Raw genomic sequence first — 7,041 nt, 5'->3', positions numbered from 1 at the left:
AGAGGTCATTGGCAGTGCTGCTACAGTGGCATAAGCGATGAGGACATCTGTTGTTTTCTTATCAAGAAACATAGGTGGGCCTTGGCCAGTGTGGCTCATTTGGTTAGAGTGTCAGCCCATGCATTGGAAGATTTAGGGTTCGATTCCCAATCAGGGCACATGCTTAGGTTTTGGGCTCTGTCCCCACTCTGGTCATCTGCAGGAGGCACCCAATCGATGTATCTCTCTTCTCTCTCTCTCCCTCTCTCTCTCTCTCTCTCTCTCTCTCCCTCCCTCTCTAAAAAGAAAAAAAGAAAAGAAAGAAATGTAGGTGGTACCCAGATTGGTTATCGATGTCATTGAGGACTTAATTCCCTACAACCTTCTGCAGCATTACTGGCTTTCATAATCTTACTCTGCCTCATGGTCACAAGATGGATGCCACAGCTCCATGTCTCATGCCCTTAGCTGATAGCATCTGAAGCAAGAAGAGTTTCTCCTATGAGGAGGAGTAGCTCCTCCCTCTCAACACCTCACCAGAACTGGGTTATGTACCCAGCCCTACACCAGCCACTAGCAGAGGAGGGTTGGGTTGCCAAGGCTAGCTCTGGTCAGTCATGATTCACCCCGGGTACTGAACACTATCCAACTGGGATCCTATTAACAAAGAGGAGGCAGGGAATGACTACTGGGTGGGCAGGCAACATTGTTCACTACAGGGCATCACTTTTTCTCACTTGTAAAATAGGAATATTGTACCTGCCTCTGAGGTTCATGATGAGGTTTGAATGAGCTGATTTTAATTGCCACGTATGTCCACGCTGTTTCTTTGTTGCGCTGGGAGCTCATTGAAGGCAGGGGCCATGTTTGATTCGCCCTGGCTTCTGTTCATTCTACCCTCTAAATAGCGCTTAACCCCCTCCACTTCTCTCCATCTCTTTTGCCATGACCTGGCCCAGCCTGCCATCATCTCTCATGGATAGCTGCTGTTACTTACATATCACTCTGCTTCCATTCTTGGCTCCCTCCAAGCCTTTCTTCCACAGAAGCCTGAAAAATCTTTGTAAAACAGAAATATGATTGAGTCACATCCCTGTTAAAAAAAATTTCCAGGCTCAGAAAATAGGGGTAATATTCAGAATAACTGCTGGTTTGGAATAGGCCCTGGGTAATCAGAGGAGGCACCAGTATTGACAGCCATGCTAGAGCATCCCCCCAACATCATCCCTGTTCTGAGGGCCCTAGAAGAACTGGTTTTTGCTTACCTCTCCAGGCTTCTCTCTAGAGACTGTAACCCCCACTCCCTGCTGCCTGCACCACCCACCTTCACTTCCCAATGTGGCTGTCTTGCCAGGCTGTCCTATTTTTGCACTTCCCCAAATGGAGGCACAGGACAGGACAGAGCTGGAATGAGAGGAGAGGTGGGCCGAGAGCTGGAAGCCAGGGGCAAAGTGTTGGGCTCCCTGTGCCTCCCTGTTCTAAAGAATTTGGAGAAGTATGAAAATTTCAAATCTGAATTTGACCTTCCAGGTCTTTACAAAGGTATATTTATCAAGGGAGGAAGATAGAACATATTTATTTGTTTGTTAGTTTGATTTATAACTTTTAAATATTTAGGATATGATATGTAGACTCCATTTATATTCCTACCTGGGCCCGGCAAATGTGAAGGGTGGTCCTGGTGGTGGGGGTGGCAGTAATGGTGGTGGTGGTAATGGTGGTGACAATGGTAGTGGTGATCATTCAGGGCTCAACAACCATTTATTGAGCACTTACTGTATATCAGCAGTCAACTACATCTCACTCTGTTACAGTCACCATCAACGCCGCTCTTCCATCCCTCATTTCCTTCTTCACTAAGCATGTATTGAATGCCTCCTATGGAATAGGGATCATGCTGGGGGCTGAAAATACAAAGTTGACCACCATGTGGTCACCGACTCAAGAAGCTTACTATCCAGTGGGAGAACACTAAGGAATCGACCATTGCAGCACTAAAGGATGAGTTCAGTTACAGAAGAGCACACATTGGGGGGTGGAGGGCGGGGACCAGAGAAGGCTTTTCTGAAGCTGAAGCACTATAGGCAGAGAATAGGGAAAGGCATTCCAGAAAGTGGGAATGCTGGTTTAAGAGGATGCTTGTTTAAGAAATGGTCTGTTTGCTACCCATCCCCTTATTTGGGGTAACTGCTCACCCCACTCCAATCATATGATTCTAGTACCTTATCCCTGACCACCAAAGACTAATTATGATGGACTGATGAACTGATCTGAGTTGTTCCCCAGAATCTTTCTGTTGGAGTTGGAAAGGCAGATTCTTTTTTTTTTTTTAATATATCTTTATTGATTTCAGAGAGAGGAAGGGAGAGGGAGAGAGAGAGAGATAGAAACATCATTGATGAGAGAGTCATTGATCGGCTGCAGCCCGCAACCTGGGCATGTGCCCTGACCGGGAATAGAACCCTGATCACCTAGATCCTAGGCCGACGCTCAACCCCTGAGCCACGCCCGGCTGGGCAGAAAGGCAGATTCTTTATACTTTGTCTGACTGAAGTCTATTAGGGTGCTTACTGAACAGTGTCTTGCCTGCTTTTTGAAAGAGCTGGTTGGAAAGAAAGTGCTGATATGCAGGGGGCAACAGAGAGAGAATCTCCTGATGGTGTCAGTCTGTCACTCAGGTCTTTCTGGAGGCCAGATCCATCCCGTCTTGGTCAGAAAAGGAGCAAACTGGACCCTGTGGTGCTGCTGGGGAAAATGGTGAAGGAATTGGGGCTGAAGAGGCAGCAGGAGTCAAATTCTGAAGGGCCAGCAGAGGGAGATTTGACGTTATCCTGAGGGCAGAGGGAAGATATCAAAGGAGGGGCTTAATGAAGGAAAGGCAGGGTAAGACTGGTGCTTTTGAAAGATTATTCTGGGTTGTTAGGCAAGACTTTCTGGAAGATGAAAGGGTGGAGGGGAGAGGCTGGTGGCAGGGCTGCTGGTGAGAAGGCTGATCTCATCCTCGGCCCAGACATCATGGGGTAAAGAGAGGGGGCAAACTTTAGAGTCAGACCCTGAAGGTCCTAGGCACAGCCCCAACTTTCGGTTGCTGTTTGACTTTGGGCAAATTATATGAGCTCTGCGCTGGGAATGGATAAAGGTGGGACTGGGGCTAGACATCACATGTCATGTGACCATTCAAACAGCCTTGAGCTGTGGGCCAGAGATCCAGGTCCTAATTCCCATTCTAGAAGGTGTGAGATGACTCCCTGTACATAGATACCCATGCCGCCCTACCTCAGCCAGCTCCCCACGGCACTTCCCGTCTATCTTCAGTAAACTGACCCTGTATGAAGAGAAGGCAGGCAGGAGGTGTCTTCCAGGGACCATGGTGAGAGGAAGGGGGGTGACTGGGCCTGTCCTGGAGATGCCATTGTGTCTGGTGGGGCCTCAGGCCTTTCCTTACCCCCAGGCCAGCCATAAACCACAGGCCACGTCCTATTTCTCAGAAACACTGCCATTTCCCAGAGCCCAGGGCTTATGGGGGGACAGAGGGTGGTGACTTCACAGCTGCTGGAGAAAGAGGAGGAAGCCTCCCCAGGAAACCTGGAGGCCAGGCTTGGCATCATAATAAGATGATCAAGTTTCAGGGCCAGGAAGCTGCTTGGGAAGGTGAAGTGGAACAGAGACTCTGAGCCCAGCTCAGCGGTGCCTGCCCCAGCCCAGGCCCTGGCCCTGAGGCCCTGGGACCCATCAGCACTCCAAGTCACAGAGCTTAGCTGGAATCCAGCTCCTCCATTTACTAGTGTGTGGTCTTGATTAGGTCATTTCCTCTCCCTGAGCCGTAGTTTCCTCATCTCTTAACGCAACAATTCCCACCTCCCTGGGTTGTCCTAGGGATCAAATGAGACAACAGACTTGAATGTGCTTTGTTAACTGATGGCCTGGCAGGTGGCAGGGGATGTGACTTCTTCATCCAGAGCCTGGGCTGTGCCGAGCCTGGTTGCTGAGCAGGACGGTGGATCCCACAGGACTCCCTGCTGGAATCTCAGGGAGTCCCATGAGTAGAAAGCTGGGGAGCCCCAGAAGACCACCTTTTCCCTCTCCCTCCTCACACTCATGGGGAGACACACAGCGAGTCAGTGGCTGAGAGAGAATGGATTTTAACCTGCCCCTTCTCTTCACCCATCCTCACTCCTGTTTCTTCTACTATTCCCTCTTCTGCAAGGCCCCCTCATCTTCAATACTCTCTTTAATCTCCTCTATCTGAAAAGCCCTCTTCTTTCATCCCATGTCCACTGCCAGCCACTGCCCTGCCTCTCTCTCCCTTTACAACCAAAGTTCTTCAAAGACTTGTCTGTTTCTTCGCTTCCCAGACACTGCATCAGCACCCTCAAACCTGCTCCTGCCCCCAGCTCTCCTGACATCATCCATTGCCACGGGCGCCAGAAGCCCCCTCCTCCCAGCAGACGGCCCTTGCTAGGCCTCATCTTACTGGACTCTCAGCCACCACACTCTCCTAGCTTCTCCCTGGGCCCCATGGTGGTTCTTTTGCTCGGTTCTGTCCTAGCGTCCCTTCTCTTTTTACTCTACAACCTCTCCCAGGCCAATGTCTACCATCTCCTCTTTAGTTACCACCTGCAGGCCAGCAGCGCCCAAATCCCCATCTCTGGCCCAGCCTTGTCTCCAGACCTATAACATACTGAGAGGGTGTCTCTTGAGACTCACTGAGAGCTCAGCTAAAACATGTAGGCTCTCCTCAGTCACCACATGAGACACCAGATACACACTAGGCTCCTCCCTCTCCCTCGGCCCTACATCCAGTCTGCCATAAGCCCTGCCTTCCCTTCCATCGCGTCACCTCTCCCGCCCAGGCTGTAGTCATCCCTCACATGGACTCCCATGATAGCTCCCGACCTGGTCTCTGCTCACTCCACCACACCGTTCTCTCCCCAGCAGGCACAGCCAGCTTTCTAAACCTCCAATCTGACCCTTCCAGGGCTCTGTGCTGCCCTCAGGATGAAGCCACAGCTTCTTGGCTGGGTATCAGCTTCACCTCCCTTGCTCCTTGCCTCAGACTTTCTTATCTAGCAGTACCACGCTGTTTGATTCAACCTATAACATGCTGTTTCATCTTCCATGCACCTGTCTCTTCCTATGCCATCACCACTCTCTCCCTTCCTCCACCTTTTCTTCTAACTCCTGTTCATCCTTCACAGCCTGCTGAAGTGTCCCCAGCCTGAGCAGGGCTGAACTCCCCTTTGCCCCGCTGTCACAGCCGTTAGCACTCTGGTGTTATGATGTCTTCTCTCCGCCTCCAATTAATACTTGGCTCCCTAAAGACAGGCAGGACCATATTGGTTCCTTACACTGTGTCGGTGGTCTAGCAGAAGGCCTACCCCAGCTTGGAGAGTGTTTTATGAATGAACACGGAAGAGGAAGGCAACTCAGAGAGGTGGAAAATCATGGAGAGCTGCTTAGAGATTCCCAAGGCAAGCCTTGTGTTTACACACCCAGAAAGGTCTGAACCAAAGTGAGGAGGTGCTGATGTGCTAATGCCTCCCATGGTGGAGGAGGTTTGGGAAGAACAGCACAAGCTCTGGATAAGCCCATCAGAGAAACCAGGAAGGCAGTCTGCCTGCAACACCAGGAAAAGTATGCAAGGAAGTCCATTCCTGTCCTGAGGCCCCAGAGCTGCCTTTGATCACAGAGCCCAGTCTCCAACCTCTTTCTCCAGCAGACCGAGGAGGGGGAGGCATTGTGCAGGGGACAGGAATGGGATGGGGGTGGCAGGGAAGGCTTCACTGAGACAAGACATCTGAGCTAGGTTGAAGGATGACCAGAGTTCACCATGTGAATGGCTGAGTTTTCAGATTCCTACATTTTAAATGCAAGATGCTCAGAATACATCCCCAGAGTTCCAAGTTAACCTCGCGTGGTGAGCAAGCAAGGCAGGAATGGTTAGTCTTCTCTAGGAGAGGCAGGCAGAGCCTGTGAAGAGGCTCTTCTAACTCAGAGCATGAGGGGAAGATCCCAGCCTGTTCCTCAAACCCTAGACTCTCAAATCAGGCCCCTGGGAACTGGCAGAGGGGGTTGGGGGAGCGTGACCCTGGTTCTTGCTCAGTGAGAGCAGCATTGGTAGGACGCTTAGTATACTTTCCAGACCTCAGACACCCAGGTATAAGACCAGGCTCCGCAAACAGCAGCCAGGGCCCTCTAAGTGGCTGCAAGTGGCAGAACTCCAGTCAAAAGGCCACTTTACACCATCTTTCCATGGCTTCAGTCAGGTTGGGTGTGTGTGTGTGGTTGTACTGGGGAGAGAGCAGGGTTCTGGTAGTCAGTAGACCTGAGTTCTAGTCCTGGCTTCATCACTCATTCCTGTGAGGCTTTGGGTAAGACACTGGCTGATCCTGAACCTCTGTTCTCTCCTTTCTAAAATGAGGGTAAGGCAGGTCCAAGATAGTGGCAGCAAAAGAAGACACTAAACTTGCCCCCTCCCACCAGCAATTATTCCTGAGAGACAACTGAGGGCTGAATGAACAGCTTCTGACCAACAAACAAGAGAAAGGCTGAATAGAGAAGGCTGGGAAGCTGCAGGAAACTTCCAAGAGCTGCGGGACTATTCCGGCCCGAGGAGCCATTGAACGTCATTGTTTACAGCCCCCTCCGTTTCCATAGGGAGGCTGGGAGCTGAATTTGGGTGTTTTGACTTACCCGTAGGATCACCACAGATTGTTCTCAGCTACAAAGCCCGGAGCTTTTTGTCTCTGAACAAACGGAGCAAGCAGGAAGGCAAAGCAGTGCCCCAGGCGCTGTAACCACCTGCTCAGTTCCAGCCAGCTTCCCAAAACCACCCAGCACATAAAGCCTACGCAGAGGCTGCCTCTAGTTGGGACCCCTTTTGATACAACGAACAAGAGGATGTATAGAGAAGGCTGGGAACTGTGGGAGCTCTCTGGGAACTGATGGAATTTTCCGGAAACCGAGGGGCAAATTAGCACAATTGTTCATGTCCCCCTCCCTCTCCATAGTGTGTGGGGTGCTTTATGCAGGTGCTCTAGCCTACCTGCAAGGTCACTTTAG

Source organism: Miniopterus natalensis, chromosome 11, assembly GCF_054644295.1.
Source record: "Miniopterus natalensis isolate mMinNat1 chromosome 11, mMinNat1.hap1, whole genome shotgun sequence".
Taxonomy (NCBI): domain Eukaryota; kingdom Metazoa; phylum Chordata; class Mammalia; order Chiroptera; family Miniopteridae; genus Miniopterus; species Miniopterus natalensis.
Note: the sequence above shows the minus strand (reverse complement) of the source record.